The following is an 11,286-nucleotide window of genomic DNA, read 5'->3' on the forward strand; positions in this document are numbered from 1 at the left end:
TCTAAGCATGTTTGGACTCTAGGCCCAGTGATATGGATGTGTTGTGGCTCACACCTACCTTTGGACTGGGTAGCAGATATTGTGTGATGCTTACTGGGCAAAGGGCAGAAGGTTTGTAGGCAAACAAAAACTGCAGCATTTGCCAAGATGAACTGAATACTCTGGCCCATGGAATGTGAAGTCTTCACTCGCCAGCTCCCTGTCCCTAGGGCAGCCACAGTTTTTGGGACAAGCTGGACTTCTGAGCCAGACGAAAAGGGGTCACAGGGTGTAGCTGATCATGTTAACACCACAGAAGCCCCAAAACTAAATAAACTAAACAAAAATGTATAGCATATAAGATAAAAGTGAACAGAATCTTTTTCCCTGATTTAATGCCAACTCATTACATATATGTTTTAACCGTGTGTTGTATCCCTAAACCTGTAAATGTTTTGTTGTTTAGCATTTTTATCCTCATAGAGGTCTATTTTAAAGCACTCAGATTACCTGCAATGCCTGCATGAGGTATCATGGAAACAAAATGACCACTGTCAGCAGTCTGTATGACCCTCTTGAAGACATTAAGTTAACCAGATCCATTCAGCAGGATCTTCCCATGACAAATACAAACTTCTGAGCGTCATACCTGGTAAGAGTTTTGATGTCATAGTTTATGAAGTCAGTTATAATATGTTCCATAGCTTTATGGGTCTGTAATTCCCAGGGATGGGGTTAGGGCCACCCATTATGTAGGGCCATCACCACTGTGGTATGTCAAACATCTTGGACAAAACCTGTTGGTAAATGTAGGTTGAATAGTTTGAGGAATGGCTCTGAGATGGTATGCTTAGCACTGCCAGGAATATTATCAGGAACCAGAGAAGTATTTTTAGTCTCCCATAGCATCTTCAGTGTATATTCCTTTATGGAAATAGGGCAGTATAAGAAATTATGGTGTGTATGGGCTTTGGATAGACGTCTTGGGGTAACGTTTATTGGGAATATCTATTGTGTCTTAATGGAAGGTGCCACTTTCAATGAGCTCTGTGCAATCTTGGGCATTATTCCTTGGTTTCCTAACATAGCTAAAGAAATATTTATAATTGTCCTTAGCTTCAGATGCTAACCTAAGTTTGTGGGCTGCTTGCATAGACCTAACTGTATTTTTTTAAGTTCTTAATAATATTTTTGGAAATAGCCTTGCTATGAAGAGTTTTGAACTTGCTGTATAATTTAAGGATTATTTTCTAGATTCATATATTGTTACTAGATTAATAAGCCTAGACAAGCTTTCCCAAAAGAATAACGATGTCCTGTATCCAAGTAGGACACGGAGGGTCAAGCATTTGTAAGCTACCCTTGTGCATAAAGGGCATGGGTGCCAGGCCCCATGTAAATTTCCTATTCCCCATCTACTGGTCTAGGTTGTTCTTAAACTGGGTAATAGATAAACTCAGCTTCACATGGATGGGAAACCTGTCCCATTGGAAGGGCATCTCTCGGACACATATCTGTCTCTCAAGCATGTTCTGTTTAAGTCACACACAAAATCCAGGTCCTTAGATCTTGTATTCCTGTTACTGTTTGACTTATAAATATGGAGGAGATTCATAAGTGTGGGGTTTGTGAATGCCTTGTAAGCCAGGCGTAGATCACCCCTCAGCAATCTATGTGAGACTGAGTAGAAGGAAAGGGTTTTAAGGTGCTCTGCATAAAGCAGGTTTGTTGCACCTTGTATTATTTCTGTAAGGAACCTCTGAGGTTGCTCTAGTTGCTGCATATGCCTGGTCAGTTGCATACCGAAGGGAGCAGTGCTCTCTATGATTGGTCTGATAAGGGAGGACTACATTGGGATAATGACCTCTTTGAACCTAGATGCCATGCCCTTACTTATAAGTTGCTCAACATAAAAAGATTTTCCTTTTGTTATAAAGTTTATTTATGTTGGTGGACCACAGGAGTGGATTAAATTTCCCATTATAACTTGCTTTGGTTGGGCTGCCAGCTCTATGCATTTATAAAACTGGGTGCAGAATTCCTTTGTCAGGATCAGGGCTGATGCTGCGATAAGTGAATGTGGAAACCTTGTCATAGAATTGGAAAAAGTTAATATATTTGAAATCCTTGAATTTAGAATTATTTGCTGCAAGAGCTTTATGGATTTTGAAGGTGAATATAACAACTTTATGATCCAACTTACGATTGGAGACTGTAAATTCACCCCGGAGTGGCACCCATCTCCCTCATGGACAGGAAGAGAAGGTGTTGACCATAGACTAGCTCTGCAAAGTACATCTGCTTAATAAGAACAATTGGGGCAATTTGGGATTAACATGGCTAGGCTTGCAAGAGCTCTAGGGATGCTAGCCTAGTAACCTCGTATGAACTTATGAACTATGAACTTATGTGGGGAAGGAAATACCAAGGAAATAGAGAACCATGTGGCTATATTTGTAAGGACCAGATTGAGAATATTATTTCCTCTAGTGGGTTGGTTAAGTCTTTCTTTAAGGGAGCTTCTATTTATTAAGTCAAATAACTTCTAAATTAAGCCTACATTGAAGATATGGGTGACACAGTTTATTGAAGGACAGTTAAAGTTCCCCTTTATAAGGGAATTCTTGTTTATATGGAGTTCTTTTAGGAGTCTTACAGGATAATCAAGGTACATGGAGTGCATCCTTTAACAGATTATAAACTGATAATTTGCCATGTTTAATGTGATCTGGAGTTATATAAGTTCAATGTGTGGGTCTATGAGAATCAATCTGCCTTGAGGTTATATGGTATGTGACAAATATGTAGAAACGACCACATATGTCATCAGGAATGAAGGTATGGTAGGCAGGAAACCTAGGTATAGAGGGAATACTCTCTTTACATTTAATCCCAGCTGCACTAATTACACAAACATGGATGCATGCCAAATGGAGGAGAGATTCAAGATCAGGCGATTAGTTGTTGAGCTTTCTGGTATTGAGAACAGCTACCTTAATATAATCCAGTTCTGGTTTTGATATGTTTGTTACACTTTAATGTCCATTAGCTGGACTGTCTAAAAAGGCAATACTGGGTTGCAAAGACATTACCCAGTATTTAAAAGCCTTGAAATGAGAGGTGTAGGCCATCCTTTGCAAAGAAAGTTGGATTGTGAAGCATCTGTCCCATGCTAATACATGAAGGATCCCCCTGGAGTGACACAATTATTTAACCAGTTGTTGAAGTTATTTATCTGTTCATTGTACCTAGGTATCATTCTTGGAGAAGGAAGTATTACACTCAAGTCTAGTGTCTTGCTTGCATTCATCAGATGATTTAAAAGTTCCAATGTGTCTCTCTGTATGTTCCTCGGGGTTCTGAACTCCAAATCATTCACCCCAAATCATTCACCCCAACATGGACCACTGCCATGCCACAGTCAGATTTGCCATGTAAGGGTCTTGAGAGCTTTGCTGAAGTCAGAAATACTTGCATTCAAAAGACAACTCACCATTATCCTATCCTTGTGCAGCTTTCTGAGTGGAGAACCTCTGTGCCTAAGTCACAGTCAGCTATAATTGAGATATTTTCTTAGTAAAGTGATTTGACTCTTAGTGTCTTATTGCTGTAGGCATGCATGGAGATGAAGTTCTGCACTTTCACTGAGACCTATTCTTACTAATTCTAGGAGGCTTTGATAAACACTTTTTTTACAACCTCAACCCAAGAAATTTTACTGTGATTATGTTTGGATTGTGATGGTGATGTGTGCTGCTCACAGACCAAGTTTTTTGGTGAAAGAGAAGCCTCCAAATGAATGAAATATTTGCTCCTCTCACAGACAGAATAATTTGTGTTAATTATTAGTTCATTATCTGTGAATATGGAGCACTTTCTCCATAGCCTGAGGAATACCCAGAGCTGAGATGCAGGAAAGAAATGGAAAACAATAAAGCTGACCTTCCAAATTTTTGTCGATGCATCTATGGCTTTGTTATTCTGAACATAAATAGTTGAGATGAGAGACCTCCTTTGCTTCACCTTAGTAATGCATGCTTACTCTAACCCTAACCCTGACCCTAACCATACACCTTACCTTAGAAAAGCCCTTTCATAACCCTACCACTATGCAAGACAGCTTGGACATCCTAACTCACAAACGATCAAACATACACTTAACCTATCCCCTTCTACTTACTCTAACATGTACACTTGCATATACACCAAGCATGTGCCCTTCCCTAATCCCTATTCTAACTCCCGTACTCATGTTCCCAACCCTTACTACAAAATCACTTATCTTTGTCAACAAAGCACAGTCAACTAAAATAGTGATCTCTTTATTTAATTCATTACAAGCATATGTTAGAACAGGATGACAAGATATACATACTTAGCTATAATATTAGTTACAACTGTCAAAGAAAAAGAGAACCATACATAGCTATAATAGTTAGAATTTTCAACACGAAAAATCATAATATTTAGAGGAAACATAACCACAATTGAGCAAAACATAGCTTGGGTTTTATATCTGAATAGATAAGAGTGTGTGTTAGTGGTTAAATGTAGAAGTAGAAAGGTTTACCTAATCAGTTTGAGTATGTTGACAGGAATGCATGCTGAAGAGTAGGGTGGAGATAGTGCTTAGCCAGGATTTAGGCAAGAGCAAAGCCAGTTCCTAGAGAGGTGGGACTTAAGCAGTGATTAAAATTGCTGAGGGATAGCTGTAGTTTGTATATGTTGTGGGGTCAGATTCCATGTCGTGGAGATATGACTGGAGTAGACAGAATCACCATAGACGTTGTTAGTTCTTCTGACTTGTAGCAGAAGGTTTTCAGAAGATCTAAGTTGCCTTCTGTTGTTTTAATATACTATTCATGGGCTATTGTAAGGTGGGTGAGGGCAAGGAGGGTAAGGAGGTAGGTAGTTCCAGCCAGTTTAGATGTCATAGGGAATTACAATGATGTGTTCTATATGGGCAGTTGCTAGCAAATCTAGCAATCTTGTTATAGCAAGCTTCTAGTCTTGCTACATCAGTTTTCTTTAAATTAGTGAAGATGATAGAGGCATAGAAGAGGGGAGATAGTAAATCGGTCCTAACAACAGATTGTCTGGTGAAGTCAGTGAGTTATGGTTTTGATCTGTAGGTGAGCTTAGTGTTGTGTGGACTTTCTTTATAGTAGTTGACAGATATGTATCAAATTTCATGTTACTGTCAATTGTGACACCAAGTAGCTTGCAGTTTGACATCGGTTAAATTTTTGTAATGATAGAAGAGTATATTAGGAACAGAGAGAGGTGATCAGTGGGCTTGTTATTCGAGAAGATCACTAATTTTGTCTTATTGGGATTCAATATTAGTTGGGTGGTAGTAAGCCAAGATTCTACTGCCAAAAATGAGAGCTGAGTTTTTTCTTGGAGTTTAGCGAGTGAGGGGGCTACACAGATGAGTGTGGAGTTATCAGCGTATTGTATGATTGTGGCTAGGTCAGTAGCTGTGTGGAGCTTGTTAACTGAAGATATTGAATAGAAGTGGACCTAGAATTGAGTCCTGAGGTATGCCTATGGTAACAGGTAATGTACGGGAGAATTAATTTTTCCATTTTGCAGTTTGGTGCTCAGTTATGGATTGGTTGATCAATATGGAGACTGGGCAGGCTATGACGTTAACAGCTAACTTAAGGTATTCAGCGGGTAGTTTGTCGGCATCAAGGGTGATACTCTCAATATGATGTTCCCTCAAATTGCCCTGCACTACACTTAGTCATCTAAACAATCATTTGACCGAATGTAGTACTACTCTCTCTCTCTCTCTCTCACTATACATATATAGAGAGAAAGATATTTATACAGACAGATAGATTCACACATACACATTACATATTTTATATATTATTTTATTGCTTATTTATTCTTTTGTTGACCAGGTTAGCCCTTCTACGCTAGAGATGTCTTTTCAGGGAAACCCAAGGTGATATTTCTACTACTGGGGAAATTTGGCCAGGGCACTTGGAAACTCCCCTACTCTTTTCAATAGATGTCACAGAATCTTTTATATCCTGCTAAGCTACCACCAACTCAGGCAGATAGGACATCACTTTAACATCTTATCTGAAGGACGGCATACTCAGGAGTGCAACATCACCCTAATACTGCACTGCTGTGTCAGTCTGGCTGAAAGTCCATTGCAATGAATGCAGCAGAGCTATACGGAGTCCTGCAACACAAAAGCAGAAACATATGGAAGTACATGAAGGAGTTTTACCTGATACTTGAGGTTACCTATAGATAATCATTGTTGATATAGTTTCCATTAATGCACTGGCAGTTCATAGTTCATAGCTAATTACTAGGTTAGCTTCCTTAACAGGCCATTCTAAGCTAGGGTTACCACCTGTCCCACTTTGCAAGGGACAGTCCCACTTTTGGCAGTTGTGTCCTGCAAAAAAATTGAAAAAATGGCAGATGACCTGAGATTTTAGGACAAAAATATTTGCTAAGTTTTCTGTAATAGTTTCATAAAACAGCTATTTTTTTATCTGAAGCACCTAAATGTTATATGAAATAGCATAAGCAACTTAAATGCTACAAGAACAAGCTTTTATTTTAGCAAAAAGGTGATGGTTTGTCTTTTGTACTGGTCATGGGTATGTTTTGTCCTGCAAAATCTGACATTTCTACAAAAAATGTCCCACTTTGAGCATTTGAAAAGGTGACAACCCTATTCTAAGCCTAGCTAATTTCCCTGCCAATGGTGAGAATCAAACAGTGTACCTTGTTTCTATGAGTCAGACACCTTAATCATTATACCAACCACCAATCCTGCCTGAGATATTTTCATTTTTTGACACAATTATACAATGATAGAGCTACTGTATTAAAGTAAAAAGGGTGTAGGGGTAATGATGAGCTTGCCCCCTATAAAATTCTGTTTTTGAAAAACATACCATTGTGTGATTTTAATGTATGGTTTCAGTTGGGCTTTCAGCCATTTTAACTGAATACATTTTTCTTCAGTGAACGAGTCATTCAACCAACTGCCCCAAACCCCTACTGTATATGTGTGTGTATGTGTATATATATATATATATATATATATATATATATATATATATACACACACACACACACACACACACACACACATACATACACAATTATTATACCATGGATTTACTTGTTTCATTTTCGTCAGCTTTATTTTTTTCCATAATAAATCTTTATTATTATATTATTTTCATACATCATTAAAAACAAGAACAAAAATTAAAAAAAAAAAAAACTACTAACTAATATCACTAACCATCACACCAAACAAATATACAATATTTACAAGAATGCTTTCATGTGAAACACTAATAATAGAAGAAAAACAAAAAGTAATTAATAACATTTCAAGTAATAGACAGTTTGATTACAAAATTCTCTCCAAACATATAAATAATTGTTAATACCTTCAAGTTAAAAGTATTATGCTAGTATAATATTAAATGTCTGTTCCCAAATTTTTGGATTATTAATATTTTTATTATGCAGATTTAAAAGTAGTTTATGAGCTATTATACCATGACCCCCCCCAAAACATGCACGCTGATTGGCCAGCGTGCACATTGTAAATCGAGTTATACTAATGGAAAAAGGTCCGGTCGCCCGGACTTTTTTCCATTAGTATAATTCTACTTTTAAAACACTGTCTCGCTATGTTAAATGGGTTTAACATAGCGAGACAGCTTTAAAATAAGCAACGGAGATCTCTGTTGCTTATTTTAAAGTCTCGCTATGTTAAACCCATTTAACATAGCGAGACAGGTTTTAAAAAGCAACGGAGAAAGCAAGATCTCCGTTGATTTTTTACTGTAGCTATGTTAAATGGGTTTAACATAGCAAGACAGTTTTAAAATAAGCAACGGACATCTCCGTTGCTTATTTTAAAGCTGTCTCGCCATGTTAAACCCATTTAACATAGTGAAACAATAAAAAAAAAAAGCAACGGAGATCTTGCTTTCTCCGTTGCTTTTGCCCACAGCTCTGATGTACTGCGCAGGCCGCAGTACATCAGAACTGCCACAGATGCCAGACATCTGCGGAAGGGCAGTAAACAGGCATTATACTATGCCATTATTTAAGAAAAGTAATAGTTTCTTTTCTTAAATAATGTCATGGTATAATAGCAATAACCCACTTCTGGGTGTGGGTAATGCTGTATTTACCCATGGTTGGCTTTGTTTGGTCCCTCGGGGCGAAACCACGCCAACCGTGGGTTAATCCAGCATTACCCACACCCAGGCTTGGGTTATTGCTATAATATATGCCTTGTTGCCAACACTCTAAAGTTTTCCCATGATGTTTTAGATGGGTCTAACCAATTTGTGGCTATATAAAGCTTCATTAATAAAAAATATTAATAAATATAATACTTTGTGATCTAGGAAGTTCTTTCGGGGGAATATGCAAAATCTTAAATTTCCATGACAACGTTGTGCTTTGGTAACCCATCTTCTGAAGTTGAATCTTAAGGGAATTCCAAAGCTTGTATATGCATTTACAGCTCCAGAACATATGAAGAAGATCAGCCGGTTGATTCTTACAATATGGACAGGTTGGAGAGTTTTTAGAGTTAAATTTATGCAGGGTAAGGCGTGTATAATATGCATTATTCCATATCATCATCTGGGTATATATCAATTTTTGAAGAGAAGTAGATTTGATAGTCAAGTCAATTGCTTTTAACATAATACTTTTGTCTGTCAATAGGATTTTTGTCAGCTTTTTGTATTTTCTTGATTAATTTATAACAGGTCTCTAGCTGTTTCAATTCAAGGAGATTATTTGCAGTGCATTTTTCATTAGGAACAGTAAAATCAGACGCAATAGAAGAAAACAGTATTTATTTAATTTATATTGTCAATTTTATTGTGAACAGTAAATGCACACATGTGAAAAGGAAAACATAGAAGAGGGCAATCCAGATACAGTATATTTTAACTTACGGAATGCAAGAATTGGTACTTCCCACAAGCTAAACAGGAAGAAGAAAATGATCAGTCTCTTCAGCAAGCAAGCCTGCAAACAGCAGAAGACAGTTCATCCTCAGGAAACACCTATGAAATTAATTCATTTCTCACCTCATCACGTTCCATAAATTATTAGCAAGTCATGCAACAAACAGTTCCACTGCCGAATAAAAACAATATGCAAAAATGTTGGTTAGAAGTAGAAGAGCTGTTGACTAGACTCCAACTGGAATTTAAGTAAAGGAGGAGTCGATTACTGGGGTGAGTAGTTTAAAGGCTCTGTTTACCAGTCAGTGTAAGAAAAGTTTCATTTATAACATGGGTGCAGTACCAGAAGTCATACCTTCCATGGCAACACGTACATGATACTTGCTCATATTCGCAGAATGTATTCACTGGTTTAAAAATCACGTATCCATTCTTAAAATTATACTGACTGTAAAGACAAGGTTCCTCCTCTCTAATTACTTCTGTATATTTTAATGTTATTGGAATTATTACTGTACCCTCTAAATCACACTCTGATCTTGTCATGTTAGAACTTCATCAATACAGCCTGTTTCAGTTGCATGAAAGAGGTACGATAAGAGGTAAGACTAGTATTCCACTATATATATATATATATATATATATATATATATATATATATATATATATATATATATATATATACATACACACACACACACACACACACACACACACAACAACATAAATACACACACACATAAATATATGTATAAAGTTATGCTAGTCGTAAGTTTTGGTAACGTGCTCACTGCTCACTCACACATTCAGTAATTCCTACAAAGCTGTACTTTTTCTGCTGCGTTTCACATCAAAGTAAACAAAAACTAGAATACACAACGGTCCATAAAGGATTTCCTTATAAATTATTAGGAAAAAACAAAAAAAAAATTACACTATAGTTTTACGTTTTTCACGACACACTTCAATTCAGTTCAGTATTTGAATTTAATTGTGATTTAATTAAACACATGCCCAATATTTCCCTGTATCCAATAAGACTGAAATTTATGAATAATTATTTAGCAATTAGCAGGAATATTTTAACAGTTATCGGTACCACACTTTTTTTCACCACAAGTTCTAATGACACACCATGCACATTTCCTTGCAATGCAAGAAACGATTGCAATAAGAAAAACGTTCCACAAACATAAGCTGCAGAAAACAAGCAGAGCTGGAAAACGAATGTTAGTCATTCAAGGTGTGGATACCTAACAAAACACAATTCAGAAGTGCGCCCCCTTAGCGAAGACCACACAGTCCCAGGTCTGCTCATGCCATTCCGTTGCCTCACAACAAGCCTGACAATACATGCCAGAAACAACAACTCCAAGTAAATAAATGGTCACTCTTACTCACAGCACTTGTTTGGTCTCCCTGCTTTGCACAGGGCTCGCGCTCACCTCTAATGCAGACTCACTCGTTGGCAGCTCGTCGACCTGCAGCTACTGGCCGTGACACAGCGCGAGCTACTGCTGCAGCTGAGGGGAGCTCCTGGCTGTTTATTCACGAAGCGAGTAACGGGCTGCTGGCAGGCGGCGCGCAGTGTCTGGGCGGCGGGCGGGCACAGCGGCGGTGTACTCCCACACCACTGGGGCGCAGCAAGAGGCTCAAAGTGATGAAATCTGAACAGTTTGCCAACTACTTCAGACAATGTGTTCTAAACAAAATTAATAAAGGGAAAAATAAATACAGTTACCTGTATTCAACACCTCTCAACCATCCAGATTTTTAGCAGACTGCATAGATTTTTGCTTTATATTTTTGGGCTGTGTCTCATAAAAATGTCTGTTTTTCTGGCAAATCACTAAGGATTGAAGTCACAAAATAATGACGTACATTTGAGTTTCAGACTTCATATCCTTCAGAATATACATACATGCTAACACAAATTCTGTTTTTTCTAACAACCTTCTTAGATTATAAGAGCAAATTCACCCCATTTTGCCCCCATTATTTTAGGCTTTGTCCAGATTTTTTTGCGCTAACAGTGCTAACAGGTTGAGAGGTATGTATTCCAGGAGCAACCTATTACTGTCAGATACTTTAATACTGCCGTGGTGGTGCTGCGGTAGCATTGTCGCCTCACAGTTAGATGTTGCCCGTTCGATTCTCAGAGCGTCTTCTGTGTGGCGACATGCGTGAACGGGCGTTCCTTCGTTGAAGGTTGTGTGTTAGGCCCGGCAAGCCAGCACATAAAACTCTACTGCCAATCATTAGCGGACCGGAGTTCCGCTGTGGCGACCACTAACCAGGAAAAGCCGAAATGCACAAACAA

The 11,286-nt window shown here is 38.0% G+C and overlaps 1 protein-coding gene across 2 annotated transcripts in view; it reads right to left on the minus strand.

Moving 5' to 3' along the window:
* The window catches only part of FHL1 (four and a half LIM domains 1), a 768,328-nt gene extending 757,798 nt beyond the window's left edge, over nt 1–10,530 (minus strand). Inside the window, exon 1 of one of the 2 annotated variants that reach the window (XM_044057565.1) lies at nt 10,412–10,530. The gene's annotated coding sequence lies outside the window, so the exon portion shown is untranslated. Of the gene's footprint in view, nt 1–10,367 lie in introns of both variants that reach the window. The other variant, XM_044057564.1, reaches the window with a different exon arrangement.
* Between the last annotated feature and the right edge of the window lie 756 nt (nt 10,531–11,286).

Source organism: Protopterus annectens, chromosome 15.part0 (assembly GCF_019279795.1).
Source record: "Protopterus annectens isolate FY-2018-M chromosome 15.part0, PAN1.0, whole genome shotgun sequence".
Classification (NCBI taxonomy): Eukaryota; Metazoa; Chordata; order Ceratodontiformes; family Protopteridae; genus Protopterus; species Protopterus annectens.